The following is a 26091-nucleotide window of genomic DNA, read 5'->3' as shown; positions in this document are numbered from 1 at the left end:
AATACAGGCAATGCACATATTTGAAATAGCAATATAAACATAAACAGAAAAATGTTCAAGTCAAAGTCACATGAAAAATTAGACTAATCTTCAGATTCATTCTAGACTTGTATGTACAGCGTTTTTACGCTAAAGGTAGAAATACAAACTCCAGAGATGCAGCACATCTCAAGAATACAAAATAAATAAACAAAGAAGAGTGCCAGTAAAAGAAAGAGAACAAACACTTGAATCTTCTTCCAGAATGATGAGAAAGTTTGATATGTAAGAACCACGGGAGAAGATGCCAAATCTATGACAAGAACTCAATTTATTTCCAAACAAAAGCTCAAATAATAAGTCCTGTGCCTGGGAGTGAGCCCAAAGCATTTAAACTTTTCTCACTCCTGTTGTGGAGGTGAACAATTCCTTTATGAGAGAAATCTTGGAGCAGACCAGTGTTTCAGCAATCTCAGTGAAGAAATCCAATTCTGGGGATGATGGGGACATCACAGTTATTTATCCAGAAGGAAGAGTTTCGGCAGCTTCCAACCCAAGATGACTTGAGAACAAGGAATAGGCTGGTTTGGTTTCAGACTCTGCAGCAGTGTCTTCCTAATGGTCAGTGTCTGCAGGAGGAAAGCAATTGGGAGACTGTCATGCAAAAAGCTGCAGTAAGTAACGAGCAAAAATCATTAGGCTCCACACTTGTTACAAAAGTATAGCTTAGAACAAAGTGGAAGGTGTCCTTTCCCAAGGCAGGGGGTTGGAACTAGAGGATCTTTAAGGTCCCTTCCAACCCGGGCCATTCTATGATTCTCTGATTCTCTGAAAGTTCCGCTGTTATTTCACTTTCCTTTCAAGAGTGTTACAATTAATTGAGTGGCACTGAGCACCATTTAGCAGTTTTCCTGCTGGAAGTTTCTCCTTCATCAATTTGTTTGCATAACCAAATATCCTAGAGAAAAAACCAGCCCTGTTTCCACTCCCACAATCCTTTCAAATTAGATTTTTATGGTAGATTTTTCCTCTTCAGAAAAATAGGTCAATTCCCCTGCAGTAATGCACACAATCTGAGGCCCACGTTTCTGCTTGGAATGAGCACACATGGAATGCAAGTGCCCCTTGGAGCTGGGCATCTGCACATGCCACCGACTACTTCGACTGGTCAAGAGACTACTTGCAGATTTCCCCTGACTTCAGAGCTGAAGCAAGGCCTAAATACTTAAGCCCTTTTCTACTTTCAATCTCCCTCTCTGAAAATATGGACCATAAATATCCTCTCCCAGAAGATTAGTCCTGGAACCTTACTGGGCTTAAAGTTACGTTCAAACAATGTCCTAATAAAAACAAATAGTAAATAAAGTGCATTCCAAGGACATCAAATCATGATTACAATGACTCCCATTTTTGTAGAACTTCCAAAATAAGTCTTTCTTTCTTTATGCATTGGAAAATAAAAAGCCTTGGTATACGGGAATAAGTTAAATAGATGGGAATATAGAAGTAAAAAATAACTGGAGATTGCTTAAGAAGAGTATTTAAAACCAGAAAAGTTATTCCCAAGTAGCTTCCCAGGCAGCCTCTGTAAGACAAAATAGAAAAGAAAGAAGCAGAAAAAGAGGGATTTTTCTGCTTAGTGGGATCAAAGAAGTTGGTTTGAATGGGGTCTGAAAGGGAGCAAGGAGTACTCTGACCATAACTGCACACCTGAACCACATGATTTTACACACACACCGCTTAAATCCATCACAATTGAATGGGGCCTTCTTTCAGTGTGTGTGCTAATGCTCCACTTCATAAAGCAGCCCTGAAAGGGCAAAGAGGAGAGAGAGCCCTACAAATATTAGTCATTCACACTGTGAGTGCTGCAGAGTGGGGACCACACAGCCACCTCCCTGCCTGCCTGCCTCAGAGGGCTGTTCCCCAGTTTTGACAGTTTTCCACAGTCTTGAAAGTGAACTTAAGCCCAAAGGTGACTTACATGGAAAAGAAAAAAACAAACCAACGACAAAAAAGCAGCAAAGTGAAATCCTTTGGAAAGGTTTTGAACTGAATCTGTGTGAAATGAAATAAACAGTTCTCCCCACCCCAAAATAACAAGGGCAGTTTCTGTCAGAAGAGCTCCCCATGTGTTAATCTGCAGTGAAGCCTCAGTGCCAGAGCTGGCACTCTTTGAAGTTAAAGGAAAAGCTCCTTCTGTCTTTATGGTGCCCAGATTCCTGACTGAATTGAAAAATAACAGAGCAAGAGGCTTCCTAAGCTCCCAAGAGCTCTTTGAAGATCACTGCCCAGTGATTAGAGGAGATGTCAAGGGGACTGGGTTAGAAACCTCACACTGGCTGAGCTGGAAATGCTCCCTAAAAGGGCTCCTGATTTTGTTGTGAGTGATCTCAGAACAAAGCTCAGAAAATCTGATGGCCGATTTGAGTAGAAAAAGAGAGATCCATTTTCTCAAAATAAAATACTTGGCTTTTTTTATTTTTAATTTTATTTTGCCAATTTCACTTTTCCTTTTTTTTTCCTACTGATTTATGTTAGCTAGAATCAAAGTTGAATTTTATGTGGGTTTTTCATAGTATTTTCATAGTCTTCTCCTTTCTTTTCTCCTTTGGAAGGAAGGAAGAAGGAGAGAGGAGAAAAAAAAGAAGGTTGGAAAATGAAAGGGACTTTACTCATTTAAATTTTGCATAAATGAATTTTTTAGTTGAAGTCAAATTAACTGAAATCGACGTTTTTATGTAAACCTGAAAAATACGAATGTAGCATTTTGACACTCTTTGATTACATATTTTCTACAGCAGGAACTTCTTGATTAAGAATTTTCAGCCAACTTAAAGGCACAAGTATTAGGAGTCCCTGCAATCTGGCATCCTGAGCCATAATCTTTTTGAGCAGCAGAGCATCTACGCTAGAGCAGAGTAGTGCCTGTAATACAAGCGAGGATAACACAGGGTAAGAGATTAATATTCTGCATCATACTGGGCTCTGTTATTTTTATCCTGCTGTTTCCTTCACTCACCATCTCATGACTCACACCCTCCCCACACTGGAATTTCTGCCTCGGTCTCCTGGCTCACTGGTGTGTTAGGGAAGACGTGGAGAGCCATCTGGAGAACACCGCTCCTGCTTGAGCTCTAGGTCGCTCTGGAAAACACAGAGAGGCAGCAGAATTTACTGATTTATCATGCACCTGCACTGGCTGTTGAATCCCTTTAGCAAACTGTCTTCAGCACTTGTGAGGGTTGCAGTTCTTCCTTGTTTTGACAGCCTTAGTGAAGCCACTGGATACAAGTCCAAGTTCCAGACAATCTCATGGAAAGCTGGCACTGCACCAGCCTTTAGTAAAAATTTATTTAGTAAAATAAATCTATATAAAATATAAAAATATTTAGTAAAAATACAGGGCTCAACCTGTGAGGTGATAAAGGGCTTGTGAGAGACAGGTGAATGTAATTCAAGATGAGAAAAAGAGCTGTTCCCTACACATTTCTTGGTTATCACCTCAGGAATATGGTCCTTGATGCCACACTAGGCAGACCATCCAGGATCAATACTTCCTGAGGCCAAACCACAGTTCCCTGAAGTGGGATGGGAAGGTCACAGGAGGAATTAGATGTTTAAATCCTTACTAATTGCACATATAGCTACCATGATCCCAAAGGCAGAACATAATGAACCCCAGTACAGTCTGCTGCTGTAGAACCCTCCACTCACACTTCCCAGTGGATTCAGTTCCCCAAGTGCCTGAACTCTGCCTTCTCTTTACATCCAGAAGGAGCATGGAGTTTGCTAGTTAGGAACTTAAATTCTACCTCCTCCCAGAAATGAGGCTGATCAGAGGAAGCATAAATATTTTCTCTTACCTTCCCGTTGAGTGGTAAGAGCCCCTGCTCAAGAATCATAATCCTCTCCCTTCCCTGTATCTGAACTTCCATCTCCATCTTCCTGAGGGCATTTTCTAACCAGTCAGAAGCCAAAAGCACAGAAGATTCACTCTTTATATGAACAAGCAAATATTCCCTGGGCTAGAGGGAGTACTTTAGGCAGCAATTGGACACCATATCACCCTTCAAAAAAATATATTGTACCAGAAAATGACCTCTAAATCTCATTTTAGAAGATGTTTCCTTCTTTTTTGCCCTGCCACTTTCAAAAATGAACTTCACTGAAAGGTGTCAGAGAAGCTTTGTCCACATAATATTTACATCTTGCCAAAAAAAGGTGTTTATCTCGGGAAGGGGGAAAAATATCCTAACTCAGGTATGACAATTCCACTCAGTAGCAAGATTCCCCTCATGTAGGTAGTGAAGCAATGAGCTCTCCAGAACCTCAGAGTGTATCTAGCCATAGTAATCCCCTTTTTTGCTGAGAAGGCAGGTAGGAGTCAGCTTGTTTCTGGAGTCAGTTTAGCAGAAGGATCATTTGTGTTATTCCAGCTTTTACAGGCAAACATAGCAAAGGATGTCAAATAGCCCTTTCTCACAACCTTTTAGATCCTCTGGCCTCCTGCTTTTTCTTTTTGCTCCCATCTGGCTCTCCAGGTAACACTGGAAAACATAAAGCATGTTTTATTTTTGTGGATGTTTTGTTCTCCAGATTTGTCCTGGGTCAAACTTCCTACTCGGGTCACATCAACTCAAGTCCTTCACATGGACTGCTGCTGATGACTCAGAGCAGTCAATGAGCCCTTTGTTGGTGAAACAACCTCATCCAGCAGAGACTTTGTCGCTCAGAACCCAAGCACCAGCTCAAGCCACCCGTCACATGCTCTGCCCTCTCCTCTTTTGCCTTCCCAACATAACTGGCTGCCTGGAGGGGGGCAGATGTGCATGATGGAGCAGGAAGGCTGATGGCTTGCACATCCACACCACATCCAAATGTCAGGTCTCCCCTGAATCCAAAGGGCAGAAGCTTCCCTCAGTCCACCCTCAGTCTAGAAATGTGATTTCAACTCAACAGTCATGCGCTTCCTCTCAGACAATTCCTGCAGCTGGAGGATGATCAATGCAAGAGCCCCAGGAGAGGCTGAGGAGGATGTGATTGCTGACCTGAAACGAAGCCTGTGCACACTGCAGGAGAAGCTTCCACTAAAATCTATTCCACTGGAGTCAGCACCTCAGGACAACAAATGCTGCTGCAGTTTGAAAGACGATTACTGAAAAAAAAAGAAAAATAAAAAAACCTAAAGGGAATTGGAGCAGCCAGAGAAAATCTTGTTAATGCAGCAGTGTCCTGCTGTGAGCTTTCTGTTTAACAGAGAGGCTCTTGGTACTACTGAGTTAAACAAGTTTTTGCTGTCAAACACCTGTCAGCAGTCCTTTAGAGTAAGGTTTGTCCTGAGCTGCAATCTCCTGTTCTGAACCTGTCTTTGCCTGCAGCTGTTCTAAGTGGACTCTAAGAATCAAGAGGAACCCTTTCCATGTCTTACCTTTCAACTCTGTCTTATCACCTGAGGTGCACAAAAGGTCAGGAAAGGACATAAAAATATCTCAAAGAGGGCGCCAAGAGGGTGGTGCCAGGCCCTCTCCAGTGGTGCCCAGCGACAGAACGAGGAGCAATGGTCGTAAACTAAACACAAGAAGTTTCCCCTCAACATGACAAAGAACTTCTTTCCACTGAGCGTGGCAGAGCACTGGAACAGCTGCCCAGGGAGGGCATGGAGTCTCCCTCTGGAGACATTCTAAACCTACCTGGAAACATTCCAAACCCACCATCCAGGTGGGTGTTCCTGTGCCACCTGCTCCAGGTGACCATGCCTGGGCAGGGGGGTTGGAATGGATGATCTCCAGAGGCCCCTTCCAGCCCTAAGGACTCAGTGAAAGCAATCACTCAGAACAGTCAGGAAATGACTTGCAAAGAGCAGCTTTCCTTTCACATGGAGTTGATCTCTGCACTTCCTCCCACTCCCCTCCTCCAAACACAAGGAAAGGAAGATGCAGGGACACTTTTGTAGTCAACTGGAACATTGGATAGAGCAAAGCGAGGGACTTTGTCCATGAACTGTTTTTTTTTCTGGAGGATGTTAGGTGCTTGGAAGATATATTTTTCATGGAGATGTTCCTGATTCAATCCAGAGTTCTCTGGCAAAGGTTTCCTCAATCATATGGGAGATGAGCTCTTTGCCACCTCTCACAGACAGTAACTTCCAGGAGAGGCTGAAGAGGAGGCCTTCCTACAAGCTGGAGCAGGGTGGTTCATTTTACTCAAGATTTTAAATATTCCAGAAAAAAAACCCCAACACCTAGTGTGATTTTCTTCTAGTGACTCAGAAGACAGAGATGCAATCCAGAAGGCAAACTAAATACTGAAATGTATATAACCACTGTAATTTCCAGAGAGCAATGATCCAAATTGCCTCATGTCTGTACACTGCATTCCCTGGAACTCAGTCTTCATGGCAAATGGATGCCTACCATTGGATAAAAATGTCATCTGGCACTGAAAACAGCAAAGAAGGATGGTAGTTCCTTGCTCAGAGCATCACTGAAAAGCACTTAAAATCATTGATGTAAGATTAAAGCCTTAAAAATAAAACCACATCATTAAAGAGCAGGAATTTTGCCTTGAACGTGAAGTGTCACCAGTTTCAAGACAAATAAAGTTCTATATTTGGAACAAGAATTAATGGGAAAGGAATCTGAAAAACCCAAACATCACTACTTGATCTTTCAGCACAAGAAACGTGTGAGATATTTCTCCATCTCACAAAGAGTTTCTGTCCTAAGAGGAAAGGTTCACAGTTTGCTTTTTTAAGAAACTACAACTCTTGTACTTTCTAGTATTAACTGATTTATGCAAATTTTATACTTATCCTGTCCATGAATTAATGAGTTGCCAATCTCGCTGTATTTTCAGTCAGATCAGCACCAGGTGGAGAGCAGACTTGCTTAATAAGGGGTTTTATCAAAAGAGTAATTCAGCAAACATACATCAGAAATCCAGTGCCAATACTGACAAGTCTAACCAACTTTCCTAAGGGACCACCCGATTCTGTGGGGGCTGGATTCAGTTTTAAGTTCTTGGCAGAGATCAGTATCCTCTACTTGAACCGTGCTGTCCAAAATGTCTAAACTGAGCCCTGAGCTCAGTTCTGACCCCCGCGAAGTCAGTGGCACCACACCAAGTGTCTTCCACTGCATCAGGACTGTGACTTAACTGTTTTTAAGCCAGACACTGGCAATTACCCAAAGTGCACCCTTTGGGCTGCCATGGCAAGGCCTGGATTAACTCTTTCATCTCCAGCTTAATTCGATCAGCCTCGATACGTTTAGCAGTATGAGAGCAATCTTTCTGTGGCACTGCCTTTCCTCTGTTCCTGCTCCTACACAGGCTCTGTGGGCACAGACTTTTTCTCTGTGAACTGGGAATGTAGCCCAGGAGCAACTTCCCATCAGAAAAACACAGGCTTTACTGAAACAACAGCAACTCCCTTTATAAAATGCAGCATCAGGTCAGGTTTGCCTATGACAAAGGCAAATTGAGGCTGGCACAAGGCAGTGTTGAGTCTGACAGTGTGTGACTTCCACAGGTGTTGCTCGAGCTTGTGGGAGGTGTTGCTGTGACTCATGGAGGCTGTCAGAGCTAACAGGGCAGCTTGGTGAGGCAGTCTTGCTAATGACTCTGGTGATTATATGAAGAACTAGGCCATTCACAAACTGAAAAGGAGCAAAAGATGTTTCAGGAGAGGGCATGGGGGCAGCCACAACTCCTCTGGGCAACTGTGCCAGGGCCTCACCACCCTCAGAGGGAAGAATTTCTTCCTAATATCCAATCTAAACCTGCTCTGTGTCAGTGTGAAGCCATTACCCCTTGTCCTGTCACTCCATTTGTAAAAAATTCCTCTGCACCTTTATCCCTTCAGGTACCCAAAGGGATTTCTTCCTGTGAAGCCTGCACCTGCTTCAAGAAAGGCTGAATGTCCCCTCTCAGTGAGTGACACACTTGGTGCAATCATGGGAGAAGACCAGGCAAGGCTCCCTGGCAGTTGTGTTCAACTGAGTATCTACATTTTCTTTGGAAAAATAGAAATGAGACAAAGTAGCCTGCAAATGCTTAATTCATTTAGAGTAGCTGGGACAAAAAGAATGTTGAGATCCTTCAGAGAAAGAGGAAAAAGCTGGGTGAACACACAGCAAAATGGCCAATAAAACTTGTAGCTGCATAACGTGTAAGAAAAAATCCTCACATGTATCACAGAGATCTAAACATTTGTCTTCTGAAAAAACATGTTCTGGGTATTTGTAGTGATGCTGGTTAACAAGAAGCCAGCCCAGATTAAATCTGAATCAGCCTGACACTTAACCAACAGTGAAAATTCAAGAGACCTGGCTGCCACCACTTTGGGTCAGTGCTCTAAATTCTACCTGTGAGAGACCAGCAGTGAAGTTTCACTACCTGCAAAGTGAAGGCTTGTGTTCACTACACAGGGTGTAATCAAAGCTGTAATGGTGACAGGGTGCATGAGAAAAAGAGAGTGAAAGTGAAAATATCATCTTTACAGTAATCTGTGGATCATCCCATTTTAGGATGTTTAAAACTGAATAGGAAGCCTTACAGGAGATGTGTGAATGATCCACAGCAGAAAATTTAAAAGCAGGGGAAAGGAATTATTTTTAAACACAAGATGTAATTAGGCTATGGAACTGAGTGACACAGGTAATCAGAGAAGCCAAAAACTTAACTGGATTCCAAAGGGCCAGGACACTGAAGGGAATATCCAGATTCTAAACTACAGAAGATAAAATCATGGAATAGATTGCTATTCCATCTTTTTCAAATAGTAAGTACTAATTTGGCCCGCTGTGATTCTACACAAGGTCTTTACACATCAGTTCAGCACTTGCAACCCCTCAGTTAAGTTTTCTTAGGGGGAGTCCAAAAGTCCCATTTGCCTTGAATTGTTCCTGCCTTCTCCAGCTCCATTTTTTTCCAGCTTAAGCATTATGGACTGACAGTGACACCCAGCCTTATATAAGAGACCACAGAAACAGACTGATTTGTAATTTAGGCTCCAAGCTGACAGTGAGGAATAATTGCCTCATCCTGCTCCTTTTCCAAAGTGATTCTTGCCACTAGTTCAAAACACAGCTGGGACCGACCCTTACTCCATCCAACTAGCAGTGGGAAAGTTTACCAAAAACAGCAGCAGTGCTATTTCATGCTCTCTCTGTCTGCTGAAGCCAGTTGCAAAATATCCATTCAATTCTACAGCACAACAGGTCTTCAGAGTCCAAATATAATTTGAATCAGGTAAGGGTGGAGTGGGCATCTCTCTGGTCCAAATTCCAGTCTTAGAATCATGGAATGGTTTGGGTTGGAAGGGACCTTCAAGATCATCCAGTCCCAACCCCCTGCCATGGGCAGGGACACCTTCCACTATCCCAGCTTGCTCTGAGCCCCATCCAACCTGGCCTGGAACGCTGCCAGGGATGGGGCAGCCACAGCTGCTCTGGACAATCTGTGCCAGGGCCTCAGCACCCTCTCAGGGAACAATTTCTTCCTCATATCCAATCTAAACCTGCTCTCTGTCAGTGTGAAGCCATTGCCCCTTGTCCTGTCACTCCAGGCCCTTGTCAAGAGTCTCTCTCCATCTTTCCTGTGGGCTCCCTTCAGGCACTGCAAGGCCACACTGAGGTCACCCCAAAGCCTTCTTTTCTCCAGGCACAACAATCCCAATTCCCTCAGCCTAAAAAGGCTCTTTATCATCCCCACCCTGGATTGATCCCAGGGGTCAGTGCACTGCAGCTAAGAATGGTACAGGTTTTGTATCCCTTATAGGATTAAGTTACTCATTCAATGCCTACGAAATTTGGTAGCAGCTATGACATAACTGGTACTGAGCAGCACAGGTCACCCTCCATGCCACCTGTACTTCACCATGGGTGATACTGATGGCCCTCAACACCCACACAGGATAAAAGGAATGCAGCACATCAAAAAGATGCTGCTCAGCACCTTGTTGAAGTGTTCCCTTTGTGTACAGCAAATTATGGAGATGGCATCTCTGTTTGCAGTAACTTCAGCGTCCCCCCTGACTTCTGAGATGACTTTTAACAATGGGGATTGTCTACCTAGGAAAAAGCCATGTTTGTCCTGGGTAGTCCCTGCACAGCCATTCTCCTTTCAAATAATAAAGATGAAATTTGTTTTAGTATTCCCAAGTAGACTCAGTTACACATAAGTCAGGCCTACCTTTATTCCAAATGTGATTATCCACAAAGGAGTGTGCAACATTTTGAGTCATCGTAATCAAGAACTAATTTTTTCTAATATCCATTCCGATTACACTTCCCAAGTGTTCCCACATAGGTGAAGCCATGAAGCTTTAGGAAAAAACCTCTTTCCAATCTCTGGGCATTCTCTACAGAAGAAAACTTGCTGTAAATTCTTGACTGTAAAATCTGAAGAGCCACAGTACTGTCCCTGTTACATGCACTGCCTTTTCCCCAAACAAATGTAGCAGGAGCAAAATAGGCCAAAATTCTGCAACAGAAACTGCAAGATGATTCTCAGAACATACATGTGTTGTGGCAATGCCCCAGATACACTTCTGTTCCCAAATACCTTTTGATTTATCACCTAGGGTACAACAAAAGGTAAGGCTCAATTATTGGGGAATTTTCCTTTTCTTTTTTCTCTTTTCTTTTTTTTTTTCCCTTTCTGGAAAATATGCTTTTGTAAGATATTTCTTGCTTTTAGCCTGTGTGCTTATAGCATTATTTTGAAAAGCCACTGGGCAGATGGTCCCCAAATGTGAGTTAATAACTTGTAGGTAGCTTTTGGGGAAGCTTTTTGAAATCCCTTCATGCAAAATGATTTCACAAACTGCCTGCACACTGTTCTTTGGCCATTTGAACAGACTATTTCAAAATGGTCAAGAGAAAAAATGGCAGATTACGTCCCATTTGTTTTGCAGCAGGCTGCTACATTTATTTTACCGTGGTAAAAGAACATAAAGGGAAAATAAAGCACCTACAAGACTTTCACTGAAGATTGTTCTAGACCCTGGAAGCCATGACAGGCTTCAAGGTGAGGATGTCTGGGCCTCTGCCCCTCTTCTGCAGCATTTCTTACCTTTCAAAATAAGGTTGCTTTTAGAGAGAGCAGCACAGGCTGAGTGTTCAACAACCATAAGTCAGACTTCACAGCATCATAAGGTTAATGTAAAAATCAGATTTCAAACAGGAGGTTCTTCCTGCTCACCACTGGTTTAGTAGAGATACTGTGTGCTCTGCATGGTATAAAGTTAGAAGTGTTTTAAGTGGCTGGTCTGGCAAGCATTTCATCACTGGTTTTGAACACATTTCAACAAAAATCCATCACTGCATCGATGACAAAATTCTGCAGCCTTTCTTAACAATGGCAGCACATCAAATGCCTTCTGATCCTCACCCAGATCTGCCTCTGTGTGAACCAATCAAGCAGGACTGCCCTCTCTCCAGGGTGATGCGTAACTTTAGAAAATAGAACAGAAAAATAAAGTATTTTCAGTTGGAAAGGCCCAACTCTCTGAGCACTCCTCTCCCAGTGTATATTGTGCCCAGCATTCCTCTGTTCCAGGTGCAGAATCCAGCATTTGTTGTTGTTAAATTTCACCCCATGGCTCACAGCCCAATGCTCCAACCTACCAAGGCCTCTTGGCCCTGAAGAGAGTCAACAGCACCTCCCAGTTTGGTGTCACCAGCAAATTTCTCATGGCGTGTTCGACTCCTGCATCCAGCTTGTTGATAAATAATTGAGCAGGACTGGCCCTAGATTTGAACCCTGAAGAAACAAGGCCCAAGGTATAAAAAACCATCAGCTCAGAGCCCCAGGTTGATAGTTACAGCAAGTGGAACTTTTTCCTCAAGCACAGCAAACTCTCCCACCATAATGGACCAGGAAGTAACACTTCTTTCTTGACAGGGCCAAAGTTTTGAGGACAAAGGGCAGATCTGAAATGTACTTTCTTCTCAGAAATCACACATTGCTAATAGATATGTACCTATATTTTCTTTTTCAAACCTCCAGCTGCCTTGCAGCTCACAGAGAGCCAATCCACGTGGGCTATGAGCCACATTTTAGATGGCATCATTGAAAGGGCCTCATCCAGAGAACCAGTGATGAGCACAGTCTAAGAATGTAAACAAAACTGATGGCATTGGCTAGACCAGAAGGGTAAAGTCTGGCAACCAGAGTGATAAACATGATGGTAAACAACTTTGAAGTTTCATGTTAGCTTATGTCTATGAAATATGTGGGCATAAAGTGTGGCCACATGGTCCTTAAGGTTAAGGTATTGGCCTCCCCATCAGAACATGGGCCCTACTCTTCTGCAGCCCAGCACTGTGGGATCTGGGAAAGTTATCTAGAGCTCACTCCTGCTTTTCAGTTCCAGTCTTAACATGGCATAGTGATAATGCTTTGTTTTCCTTCCTGTCCATTCTCAATTCAGTCCAGAAGTCCTACAGCAAAAGCCACCAGTGGGCATAATGTGTATGGAAATTGGGTAGGGAAGAATCAACCAACTCTTTTGCAGTGTCTCATGCCTTGAAAAGCAAATAAAATTAGGTATTTCTCAGCTCCAGGAAGTAAAAGAGCTGCAGACAGTACTGATCCTGCGCAGGTTTCCTAAAGGAGGACTTAAACCCAGTCTATTTAAAGTCCAATAGTAAAGATCCATTCTTCTTGTAAACTCTTCCCTTCTAAAGCCTTCCCTCTCATCCTCCTGCCTCTCCAACATCACCAGTGCAGTGCAGCAGAAAAGGATAGGAGCTTTAAACTCAAGGTTTTCTCTCCTCAATGAGGGAGGGAGGGACGAAGGCAGGAAGGCAGGCAGGAAGGAAGGCAGGAAGGAAGGCAGGAAGGCAGGAAGGCAGGAAGGCAGGCAGGCAGGAAGGAAGGCAGGAAGCAAGGCAGGAAGGCAGGAAGGAAGGAAGGAAGGCAGGAAGGAAGGCAGGAAGGCAGGAAGGAAGGCAGGAAGGCAGGCAGGCAGGAAGGAAGGAAGGCAGGAAGGAAGGAAGGAAAAGAAGGAAGGAAGGAAGGAAGGAAGGAAGGCAGGAAGGAAGGCAGGAAGGAAGGAAGGCAGGAAGGCAGGCAGGCAGGAAGGAAGGAAGGCAGGAAGGAAGGAAAAAAGGAAGGAAGGCAGGAAGGAAGGAAGGAAGGAAGGAAGGAAGGAAGGAAGGCAGGAAGGAAGGCAGGAAGGCAGGAAGGCAGGAAGGCAGGCAGGAAGGCAGGAAGGCAGGCAGGAAGGCAGGCAGGAAGGCAGGCAGGAAGGCAGGAAGGCAGGCAGGAAGGCAGGAAGGCAGGCAGGAAGGAAGGCAGGAAGGAAGGCAGGAAGGCAGGAAGGCAGGAAGGCAGGAAGGCAGGAAGGCAGGCAGGAAGGCAGGAAGGCAGGCAGGAAGGCAGGCAGGAAGGCAGGCAGGAAGGCAGGAAGGCAGGCAGGAAGGCAGGAAGGCAGGCAGGAAGGAAGGCAGGAAGGCAGGAAGGCAGGCAGGAAGGCAGGCAGGCAGGAAGGCAGGAAGGCAGGAAGGCAGGAAGGCAGGAAGGAAGGCAGGAAGGCAGGAAGGCAGGAAGGAAGGAAGGCAGGAAGGAAGGCAGGAAGGCAGGAAGGCAGGAAGGCAGGAAGGCAGGAAGGCAGGAAGGAAGGCAGGAAGGCAGGAAGGCAGGAAGGCAGGAAGGCAGGAAGGCAGGAAGGAAGGCAGGAAGGAAGGCAGGAAGGAAGGCAGGAAGGCAGGAAGGCAGGAAGGCAGGAAGGAAGGCAGGAAGGCAGGAAGGCAGGAAGGCAGGAAGGAAGGCAGGAAGGAAGGCAGGAAGGAAGGCAGGAAGGCAGGAAGGCAGGAAGGCAGGAAGGCAGGAAGGCAGGAAGGAAGGCAGGAAGGCAGGAAGGCAGGAAGGAAGGCAGGCAGGAAGGCAGGAAGGCAGGAAGGCAGGAAGGCAGGAAGGCAGGAAGGCAGGCAGGCAGGAAGGCAGGAAGGCAGGAAGGCAGGAAGGCAGGAAGGAAGGCAGGAAGGAAGGCAGGAAGGAAGGCAGGAAGGAAGGCAGGAAGGAAGGCAGGAAGGAAGGCAGGAAGGAAGGAAGGAAGGAAGGAAGGAAGGAAGGAAGGAAGGAAGGAAGGAAGGAAGGAAGGAAGGAAGGAAGGAAGGAAGGAAGGAAGGAAGGAAGGAAGGAAGGAAGGAAGGAAGGAAGGAAGGAAGGAAGGAAGGAAATCTGCCTCAAGATACAAGGCACTGTTTGCCTTATTTCTAAGCACAACTCTGCTTCTTGCTGTTATCCTGTAAATCCCATCTAATCAGCATCTGCAGCACTTCAGAGAAGTCTGGAACATACCACGGTCTCTCCTGTGTTGATAGAGCAACAGCTTAGGACAGCTCATGCCACAGCTTTTGCCTAAGAGAAGCAGTTTTAATTCCAGTCTTTCTTTCCCCCAAGCAGCCAGCTACCTTTCCAAAAGCTGTAAAAATAAGTTACCTTCTTCAAGGCCAGTGTCCTTTGGCCAAATTCGGTTGGAAATGGCTAACAAGTTCAAAAATTACTGATGAACAAAAGAGTGACTAAAAAACCACCAAACCCTTCTCCAGACTGAACCCAGCTCAGTCCACTGCTGCCTGCAGAGCTGATATAAACCTGTTTCTGTGGTGCTCCACAGAGCCAACCACGTGTGGAAATAGCTGTACCTAAACTTTCTGCTAAGGCCACGGTGTCCCTGTGTGGGGAATCATCCCCAACATGAGCCAACCCTGTGAGCCCTGCTGACTCCAGAACTTGTGCTCCAGGGCACGTACTGGCATCACCAACAACCCTGCTGAAGGTGCATCCAACTCCTGCATCCAGGTGGTTGATAAATACGTTGAGGAGGACTGGCCCTGTTCAATAGGGAGCACTGGGCACAGCCACATCCACTCGGCCTGGAGTACAGAAGTTGGGAGGGAGATGATGATGAGGCAGAGCCCGCTGAGCCTGCAGAAGAGAGAGAGGGATGGGAGGAGGATGGTGTGCACAAAAGTGCCCTGCCACTGTCCAGGGATGGCTGTTGTGCCCACCAAAGCTGGAGGAGAGCTGTGCTGGCTCTGTGGAGCACCGAGCCAGGGGCAGCTCAGCACATTTTGATCTTCCCCATGCCAAGAGGCTCCCGGGCAGCAGGGCAGGCTCAGCACGGAGCTCTGCTGGAGCTGCAGGACCCTGCCACTGCCTGAGCGCTGCCTGGCCTCAGTGAAAAGCACCAGCTCCAGGCTCCTACCGAGATCCAGAGCCAGCAACTCAGCGGGGGTTGCCTGCAGCCCTGGCTAGAGACAGAGCCGGTCTGTTGCCATGCTGCACCCTCAGAGCACGTCCTGCGCCGGCTGAACCCCTGTGCCACCCGCTGCTCGCTCAGTGTGAGCCTGCGATCTGCTAACAAGGCATTTGCTCTGACGAGGCAGCAAACACGAGCTCCCCACAGATCCTATAAAAATTGCTGACATTCACAGCACCACGAATCAGCTGCACACATCCTCCAAATTCCACCACCTCGCCGGGAATTAGAAAGCTGCAGGTTTGGTTCACTGCAAACAGGCTCAGATCTAGGCTATGTCTTGTCCCAGTCATGTCAGCACCAAACTGGAAGGAACAGCCACAGGGCAGGCAGATTTGTCTGCACCACTTTGCTACCTTCACAGTTAAACCTTGGAAAATCCACTTTTTGCCAGGAACTTTTCCTGTCGCTGTTCCTCCCTTTGGAAAAGATGCTAAATGGCTGTTTGTCATCTGATCAGAAAGGGGAATTGAATATTGCCTGGCTGAGTGACAGCCTGCTGAAATTCACTCCTGCCCTCTCCCTAAATTGAGAAGGCATGTCTGGCACACACCTGAGTAAGACACTTTATGAGTAAGGCTTCTTCTCAGTACAGGTACCTGGCTCATGCTTCCTATACAACAGAGAGTAAAACTTTACAAAATCAGCCATGGGCAGCACTCCCAGGATATTTTTCCATTCGCACATATTTCTAAAAATGTCAACACCAGTCTAACCATTCTCATCTGGGGAGCCTGACATCAGATGTACATTAGCCTGGGGAAAAAAAAGTCCAAAATGCAAGCCCCTTCTAAAAAGGAAAACAAATTCAAAGTATGTTACACTGGCTCCTGCCTCTGGGCTCTCTGCAAACGAGAGGAGGAAATTTTACAATGTGATTTTACACCCATGACAATTCAATTAGAAAATCAGTCGAAGGAATGAGCATGGGTTTTACAGGGATGAGACATGGATGATACGTGAGATTCCTGTTCAGGCCTGATTTCCTGTTTGTTTGGGTTTGCTACCCAACAGCAGACAAAAAAAAGTCCCAGGCAGGACCTTAAGAGCTATGTGCAGTCCTGGAATGAAATCCAGACAGCTAAACAACACTGCATCTGACTGTGGGAGAGCTTCCCTGGGGAGAAAGCATTTTGGCTTGAGCATTTTTTTCCAGTCATCAGCCTCTGATTATTTTCTCTTCCAAATTCGGGCCCTTCACACCCCTCCCCAGCATCACCTGCCTTGCCTGAGAGAAGAGTGCAGCCGAGACGTGCTGTGCTGACATTTGGCCACGCTGAGTCCAGGCAAGAAGTGATGTTGTTTCCACACCATGCCCACAGCACATACTGTCAGCATTCCCTCACTGTTAAGAGAGATCTCCATTTAATTTGGGCTGCCAGGAGTCAAGCAAAACAAAGGATATGGCTGCAGAGCTCAAGTCTATCTGAGCAGGATTCTTGGAATGGAATCCAGTTGACTTCAGTAGGACTAATCTGCAGCTACAGAGTGAACAGAGTGCAGGGCGTGCTCCTGAAATATTTTAAATATACATTTCCATGAATGCTGCAAAAATGACTTTACAACTGCTCTCCCTCGGGGAAATAATTAGAAAGCCCTCCTCCCCTTACTGGCTCTGATGATGATTGCATCTGTTCACCTCCAAGATGTGTTTGGCACCTGAATTACACTTTTGCTTTCTTGCAAATCTTCATGTTTTCTACATGTGCATTTTCACTATGTGTCCTGCCTCTAAATATTAAGTCATAAATACAATAAGCAGAGTTTTCAGCCTTACTTATTGAAACAGACCTCAAGGAGTGATACCCTGACACAAAAATTTCCATCACTTTTTCCCAGGTGGTGCACCTCAGCATTCCAAACTCCACAGTTCTGGTGGTCTTTTCTGTATGACACCCACACTAAACCACGTGCCCACTCATCTGCTGAAGGAAAAATCCCACCAATAGGTTCACCTGTCCTTAGTGGTCCCTTCAGAGGGACTTAATTCTCACCCCCCTCCTGGAGTGGTTGACAGCATCAACATCTTAAACTACTGTAGTTAGAGCTGTCAAGACCCATGGATTACAGGAGAGATTTTAAATGGAAGTTTACATCTAGACTTGCACCCTTTCTTCTCCCTCTGACTGAATTTAGCTCGTGTTCCAGTCCCTGGGGACCCCTGGCATGTAGGCTCACCTTGAAGCCACAGAAGAATTCTAGTCCTGGTCCACTTCCTGCCTGTGCTGGGTGGTCCGTGGTTTCTTCAGCACTAGAATGCAGTGTGTCCCCACCCCTTCCTTATTTTTTCATAGTTTTTTTCTTTCAATTTCAAGTTATTTCATGGTGCATCCTGCTGGATAGCAAGACCAGGGGATGTGCTCAGCCACCAGGGCCTCAACTGGAATTCTAAGCAGAGTTAGAAGATGCAGTGACTGAAATGCAAGGCACAGCCTACACTAGGGCCAGACAAACAGGAAAATCAGCCAAAACCCAAAGCAACAGTATCCCCCTCTCACTGTCAGATCCACTTGTGCTCCTCTGTGTGCAGCTGGAAGAGTGTGGTGATTTTTAGTAGAGTTGCATATAGATGAGTGCAGGTGGAAGCAGAATTAGATGAGAACAGATTTTGGCAGGAATAACTGTGCTCAGTGAATAGAGGCTGATTATTGTTTAAGAATGCGCCAACAGGGGGAAATGAGTAAAGCTTTTAAGATACCCCAAAAATTGCCTGAGGGCAAGAGGCATCAGAACAGGGCTGTATCTACACTTGCCACCTCAAGAGTTTGAGGGAACTGTTCCCAGGAAGTTAATCACAATCAAAGGCTCCTGGCCACGCTGGTAAGTCTGTACTCAAGTACTCTCTCCCAAAGTACTTCCTAGGCACGATGGGGGAATGAGCAGAGGCCAGGAAGGGAGCTCAGTAGGCTGAGTGCCGAACACCTTGTTTCAGAGGGAGCCTCTGGCAGCAGGAGCACAGCCTGTCTCCTGCCAGCTGGCCTCAGTGCCAGGGAATGGTCCTGGGCACATTTCATTTTCTAATATAGATGCAGTCAGGATGTCTATGAGAATTTGTATCTCCCCCTCAGTGGAATATCCTTTTTAAGAACAGAGCTACCCCATTTTCCACTAGCAAGGAGCAGTGCAAATTCATTTCGAAATGCCCAGCGTTTCCAGGCCTTCCAGAGAGATTTCTCGTGCTCCAGAATTCTGCACTTCTCAGCCTCTGCTCCATTGTCAGTATGTATCACTGAGATGGAGACACTCTGGGAGACAAGTGAGAAACAGGAACCTGACCAAAATTTTGTTGGTTACTGGACCTTACTCCATCAGGCCCGCAGGAAGATGCCAATGCCTGCCTTAGAGCCACACTTTAGCACATTCTCCTAAAGGCAGGTACCTGGATCCTTTCCATGCACGGAGCAGACTTTTAAAACATGATCCTGTGAGATACTGTGCAGGTATTTTGCCCAGTGGCTGGAATCCACAAACAACTGTGGGAGCCACCATCCCTTTCTCAGCCAAATGCCCCGATATCTCAGCTGTGGACTCCTGCTCTTCGCTTTGCTCCCTATTTGGCTCAAGGGACACTGTCTCCTTCAAAGCACAGTGGCTAAGCTTAAGCTAGAGGGCATTCCTTCCCAGAACAAGCTTTGTCACCCTCCAGACTCCCTGCTTCTTTGCATCATTCTCTTGCATAATAAAACACCACGTATTTGCACAATAACCTTCCTTTAAACAACCTCCTTGTGCAGCACTACCTTGAAAATTACAGTGTTTGCTGAACTGAGAAACTCATACAATTTGCTCTGCAAATTCATGTTAAATGAATCACATTCAATCACACCCCATTAGATATTCAAATCATTTTAAACAAGACAGAGAAAAAAATTATAAGGCTATGTTGCTTAAATAATTCAAATAATTTCTCACCTCCCCAATCACAGGCATTTCTACCTACAATTAAGCAGGGAAGAGGGAGAGGAAGAGGTTTTAAATGTGTTGAACTTGCTTGAGAGAATTAAATAAGGTATAATGTAACTAATCTCTACGAACTGAGGAGAGCAAAGCAAGCCCTGGTATGGATCTGTGATAGTTTTTGGGGGAAATACTATGTTCTAGGACACCATCACTAGAGTGAAATCATGCAAAGGAAGAAATTCTACCTGCTCCTTGTACACGCCAGAGCCTCAGACCAATGCAGTCAATTTAAATCACACCTTTTCCTCCAGCATCTTCCCAGAAACATCAACCCTGACGTGAGTATTTATCATGCAACTGTATCATCATGAGCAGATCATGCAAGGTTTCATTGCACTCCTTGCCCACAGGAATGAGGAAACCACCACTCCTGGCCAGGGTTGGAGATGGGATTTGAGAGAAGAGACCATATATTTCACCATTTATCTCCAAACTGGCTTTGTCAGAAAACTAGAGAAGGTCAGAATTACCATTGTCTTGAGAGGGAAATTACTGCCTGTTTCCACCCAAGGTGGCTTCTCCAGCAACATTCTTTCCAATGTCAATTTTAACACACCTGTTTTCCACAAAATTGCAAATGACAATCTCCATGGCACACCATAGTTGAAGCACAGAAATAAGATATATATTTCTTTTTTCTCTTCTTCCTGTCAATCAAGTGTTAAAACCTACACTGATTTATTTGGTAACATCCCCCTGATGACTGTGAATTACTAATACAGGAGACAACTTGCAGATGACTTTTGGTAAATTTTAAATTCTCTCTGGAAAATTATAAATTCTGCAGTAACCACAAAGACTGTGTGCTAGGAAGCCCAGGCTCTAATGAAAACACTTTGCTGCCATCTAGGAAGGGTATTCATTTTACTATTAGATCAGGTAATTTCTGAGGCATCCACAGCTTCTCTGGGCAACCTGTGCCAGGGCCTCAGCACCCTCACAGGGAAGAATTTCTGCCTAATATCCAATCTAAACCTGCTCTCTGTCAGTTTGAAGCCTTCTTTTTCTTTAAACAAGTTGGTATTTCTCTTCACAACTTCTAATTCCAATTAGTTCTTTAGTCATATCATTATCAGCCTTATTTTTTTCCCATTCCAATTAACATAAAACTTCTTATTTCATATTATTTCAATGGGTACTATACCCACATTTTTCACAATATTTCACCATACAAATATTAGGTATGTTCTGGTCAATGGGCCCACAGAGTTACTGGAGAATTTCCGTGTTTACTCCTCCTATGAGCTGACATGCTGATGTCAGATGGGATGACCCAGGTCCACTGAAGATTATCAGCACTCTGAGGTCCCAAATTTAGGCCAGAGAAACAGAACTTTGACAAGCTGACAAGGAGAATTGGGGACCAGTTAATGCATACAGAAAGAAAAAAAAAACACCAACAAACTACAACCAAACCAACCAAAACCCAAACATTTCAGAAACTACAAAAAGACTAAATGGCACAATCTAAAAAATATTTAGTGCTGCTTTATATAGCATAAGTGTTGGCAGAATGATTTGGGAACAATGATTTTAATTGGTCACAGGCTATATTATTATAAAGACCTTTTCTGTTTCATTTTTTGGACATTTGTAGCTATGGAGTGAGGCTGGTGGTCACACAGTGACATGGCTGAAGCTGCACCAAAGGCAGGCAGATGCTGTTAGAGCTTCATCTCCCAGTTTCCTTGCTGCCCCTCTGTCCTGCATGGGACCAACCTTGTTATTCCCCCACACGCTGCCTGCCACACAACATTCCGACCCCATCGCTGGCCAAGTGGCAAGGCCAAAGCCTTGATGAGGTGCTTAAAGCCCTCCTTCCATTATTCCCTAAATATGGCAGCAACCAGCCTGGAGGCCCCTGCCAAATTTCACTCCTGTTCACGGCATCTTGCTAAATGTCTGGATCAGATGTCAGTGAGGCAGCTCGTCCCTCACCACGGCTCAGTGGCACTGTCACATGCCACTGAACGCTCTCCTCATTTGACCTCACCACCATCTTCACTGGCACTGATCAGGAAGGAGAATTCCATCACAGAAAAGGTTGTCAGGCATTGGAAAGGGCTGCCCAGGGAGGTGGTGGAGTCACCACCCCCGAAGGTGTTCAAGAAGCAACTGGACGTGGCACTCAGTGCTCTGGTTCAGTGGACAAGGTAGGGATCAGTCACAGGTTGGACTTGCTGACCTTGGAGGTCTTTTCCAACCTCAGTGATTCTGTGACAGGTTTGAGAAGAGCCAGACCTTTTGTGCACACATGTATCTCCCACGGAGAGTGCTCTGACATGTGCTCTGTTCCCTGATGGGAGGTGAAGGGCAGTGCCCGGAGAATGGCTCAGTGAGTGCACTGCAGCTCGACGGCCCCACCAGCACCACCTCCACCAGACCAGCAGTGTCTGCAGCTGGAGAGGCCAGGGAACAGCCAGCAGAAGTGCCACGTTCTCCTTACAGAGCCCAAATGAAAAGAGCACACAAAAGAGGGATTTGTTTGTACCACTCAGAGCAGCATTAAGTCCCCTCTGTGTTCAGTGACCCCACCAGATGGGTCACAGTGCACAGCTGCTGGCACCCAGTCCTTGCCTGCAGAGCCACTCACACCCATGCAAGAGACCACAGAGGGAAACTCTCTCTTCCCTCAGATCCACGTTTTAGACCTCCTAGTCCAGCCAAGCCCACTCCTATTTGTGTCCAAGCCCTCTCCCCCTTTGAAAGGCTTGGTCTTCCCTTCCACAGCCTTTTCTTTACCCTGCCTGTACACAGAGCATGGAACAATGGTTCACAGAGCTCCAGGAGATGAATGGTGTTATATAACTGCTTCTTGCTGTTTTATCGTTTTTTTAGGATGATGGAAAAGTAAAAGGGAAATGTGGACTCCCCTTGGGGCCAGGCCAAGCAAACTAAACTTACATCACTGGTGACCCAAATGAACATTCACCTCAGCACCCCCAGGAATGCATTTTAGTGCACAGTGTCCCCACGTGAGAGCACAAGCCATTAATAACTACAGCATATGTGGGGTGAGGGAGCTTCCCCGCTGCAGCTCCTAGCCAGAAGAGTTTACAAAGAAGTGTTGGTTTGTTGTTTGGCTGGGTTTGCTTGGCGTTTTTTATGTCTGCAATGAGTTGCTATTCATTAAGCTCTGATATCTTGATGCTTTTGATAGGGCAAAGAGGTTTGATTCCGCTTGCTGTTCATTCCAGGTCAGCTAACATAAAATCAATAGTGGTCAGGACATATTTCCTTCTTGTGCTGGGCCTGGAAGAGAAAACTCTCTTCCTGTCTCACATTTCCAGGAGCTTTCTTGGAGGGATTCAATTCTCTCTTACACTCTTTTGCAGCACAAATTTGCATCAGCACATTATGTGACTGTACCACATACCCACATATTAGCCCCAAAATCCAAGGGGAACCAATGGCTCCAAGGTTTCAGCCCAGTTTATAACTCATCTTTAAATAACCATCAGAGAATCAAAGAATACCCCGAGCTGGAAGGGACCCACACGGAACACCCAAGTCCAATTCATGATCTCAAATCTCAGAATCATAAAGATCAGTGCATCTACAACACCTGCTGTAAACTGTGTTGCTTGAAGCACATGTCCATGGTAAATGCTCTGCTGAACTGGGCTCTGACCATGTTTCTGGTCACATTACTCAGTGTTTGGCAGCAGTACTTCTCATTAGAAAGCAAATCCTTTACTGCCCTATAAACCAGTAGAAGCTATGCATTTTTTTTAAAGGTGTCAAAGCCAAATTTGCCTGAACTGTGCTTAACAACTGTTTAGAAGCCCAAGCCCAACAAGTATTTTTAACCATATTTTGAGAATAATTTGTTTTCTTTCTATTTTCTAATTTCAAAGTTCTGTTGTTCTGTTATGGAAAAACAGCATATTCAAACTAGAGGTTGAAGAATTACTTGACAAGCTTGCATGGAACCCTGTGCAGCAGTCAGGGTATTTTGCTCTCACTAGGCTTGGTTTTGGTTGGGACAAACCCTACTCTCAGTTGTAGCAGGGACATATTAGACATTAGAAAAGATTTTTTCCTGTGAGGGTGGTGAGGTCCTGGCACAGGTTGCCCAGAGAAGCTGTGGCTTCCTGGAACCTGGGATAGTGGAAGGTGTCCCTGCCCATGGCAGAGGGTTGGAATGAGATGCTCTTTAAGGTCCCTTCCATCCAACACCATTCCATGATTCTATACACTGGAATCCAGAGCTGAATTTTGCAGCCTGGCTCCTGTGGGAAGTTAAAGGCCCTCAGCACCTTGCAGGACTCAGTCCTGTGAGGTACCTCTGCAAACATGAGGTAGGGTTCAACAAGCAGTCATGATAATGTCACAGTTCATGATAATGTCACAGTTCAAGATAATGTCACAGTCCACTGCCACTGAGGAGTGAGGATTTCACTCCTTGCTTCCTCACTTCCCCACACCACTGACCTTCTCCATCCCTTCCTTGCACCAGCTCTGGCACTCACTTGCTTTCCAACTCACTAATTTGACACAAAAGATCTGCCTTGTTGTTGCTGCATTTAATTTCCTGTCAGGTGAGTGAGCTCAGGCAGCTCCAGGAAAAGAAGGCAGCACCTGCACTTGTACTTCTACAAGGAGAGAACCAGTTCAGTGCAAGCAACAAAAGGACACATGGTGGGAAGAAGAAAACTGAAAAGGCGGAAGGAAGACCAGGCCTTCCCTTTGTGTCACCAAGATCAACTTCACCCACTCCCCATAGCCCTGATCTGCTTTTGTCTACATCAGCTTCCTGCAACAACTGCAGAGCTGTAATCCAGACCCCTAAAATCCTTACACAGGGTTCTAAACAAGTGGCTGTGTGGACACAGTGCCCCTGCTCTGAGGAGCCGACAGCCCAGTCGATGTAACACACAATTGGAAGACCAAACTCTGGTGGTCAGGAAGGTGGGGGTAGTGGTTAGAGAAAGACCACCCCAAAACTTTATCCTGAAAGACTCACTGCGATTGTTTGGTGCTTATTCAGCTGAGTCAGATGGATGTGATCACTGAGAGCAAATCAAACCACTTGTCTGACCAAAAAGCCTTACTCCAAGTCCATCAATGACCTAGATCTCAGTACATGCAGCGGAGTTACACCACTTCTTTGTTTCATCTGAGATTCAGCCTCACCAAAGAGCTGATTCTGCACTTCCCCCTGATGCAACAACTCCCACCAAAGCTCACTGGAGATCTCCCTGAGTCTGGAGTGCAGCTGCACTGGGCGCTTTTCCTGTCTGTCTTGTTTCAGACAGCTCCTCAGCATATTACAGCCTCACTCCCCATTTAAATAAACAAGCAAACAAACCAAGAAACCAGCAGCTAAAATCCTAAAATTAATATGGAAGATGCTGTTCTCTATTACGAGATTCAAACTCCTTCCCCTCAGGCCTGGGTTTTAGGCTAAGAACTCTGTTCATGAAAAGTATGACTTGCTTGGCACTTACTTTACTGACTAGGAAGGAAAAAATCACCATGCATTTGGGCATTATCATTAAAGAGCACAGTCAGGGACAGGGAAGCAGCATTTGTGTGTGGGGCAGAGAATGTCAGAGCACTGCTCGGCAAAGCTCATCTCAATTTATCTCAGGACATAGATGAGGTACTGGAATAAATTATAATCCCAACTGAGCACTTAGTTATATTAGGAAATTTGTTAGAAAATTTGTTAGAAACAAACCTTGAGCAATGTTGGCAATCAAGCCTTCTCTTTTCTGCTACTCTTGCTGTGCCACAGGATGTGGGAAAGGCATGGAACATCCTTCAGCAATGAAACAGAAGTTGGAGGGGGAAACAGGCATGTCCTTTGCAAGAGAAATGGTAACACAGCTCTTTGAGCTAAAGGAGCAACTTTGTGTTGGTCTTCAGAGTACGCTGTGATCTTGATGAAGACAATGTGTCACTCGTCTCTCAACAACACCCTCAACTGTAAAATCCACAGCGCTGAGAAGGTTTTGTTTGGAAATAAAAGAAACCAGGGGTGTGTTTTGATGCAAAGATGGCGCTTTCCATCCGTGTCCAAGAGAAAAGCCACGCAATGGTTACTTAAGCAGCACGGCATGCCACGTTCGACTCCTGAAGTGCCATCCACTCCCAGTCTGTGGTAACTAAAACCAGTGAGCTGTGTACACAAATGGTGTGTGGATACATAGAGGTGACTGATACACATGCCCAAGGAACCTGGAGTGTACACTGAAAACAGTTTTGCAGATATTGCACTCAATATTCTACTTTCTTGTTGTGCCTGTCCACTCCCTCATGCTTTCGATCTGTTGTGCACTTGAAAATCTGTTCAGATCACTTTTGATCTGTTGTGCACTGGATTTAAACCAGTAACAGCAGACAGTGTATTTTTTCCTTTCGGTCTCAGATACATAACAAAGGTATAAAATCGTAAAACTACCAAAAAAAAAAAAAAAAAAAAAAAAAAAAAGAAAAAAAGCTGCACATACTTTTTTGAGTGGGGCCAGTAAGCACATGACTGAATTACTTAGAAATTCTGAAACAGGAAGGTAATTAATAAAATTATTTATAAAGAAGTATATCTACAAGATTTAATAATTTAAGGCTCACAAGAAACTAACATATCAATGACAACAGAAGTTTTCTGCTCTAGGGTTCAAAGCACCAAATTCACTTCACATACAAGATAACCGGACCTGTACTGATCACAAATGGAAAACTCAGAAAGTGCTGATCTGCTAATGTTCCTAGTGCTTTAATGATATCATATTTCACAGGAATAAGAAATCTCCTTTCAACCATAAATACAGTCATACAGATACAAAATATATTTGAATAATTTCAATTTGAAACTACAGTACAAAACCCCTCAACCTCCCCCCTCCCATCCCCAATCCACTCACTCTCCACAC

General features: G+C 45.1%; 1 long non-coding RNA gene across 1 annotated transcript; it reads right to left on the bottom strand.

Moving 5' to 3' along the window:
• Window positions 1-25938, bottom strand: LOC138104761 (uncharacterized). The gene is made up of 3 exons (XR_011148270.1): window positions 24897-25938; window positions 3002-3126; window positions 1-608 (listed from the first exon to the last, which is right to left on the bottom strand). It is a non-coding gene; the product is annotated as an uncharacterized lncRNA (long non-coding RNA).
• Between the last annotated feature and the right edge of the window lie 153 nt (window positions 25939-26091).

This window comes from Aphelocoma coerulescens, chromosome 1A (genome assembly GCF_041296385.1).
Source record: "Aphelocoma coerulescens isolate FSJ_1873_10779 chromosome 1A, UR_Acoe_1.0, whole genome shotgun sequence".
NCBI classification, from domain to species: domain Eukaryota; kingdom Metazoa; phylum Chordata; class Aves; order Passeriformes; family Corvidae; genus Aphelocoma; species Aphelocoma coerulescens.
The sequence above is the reverse complement of the archived record's forward strand: the minus strand, read 5'-3'. Positions and strand labels throughout refer to the sequence as shown.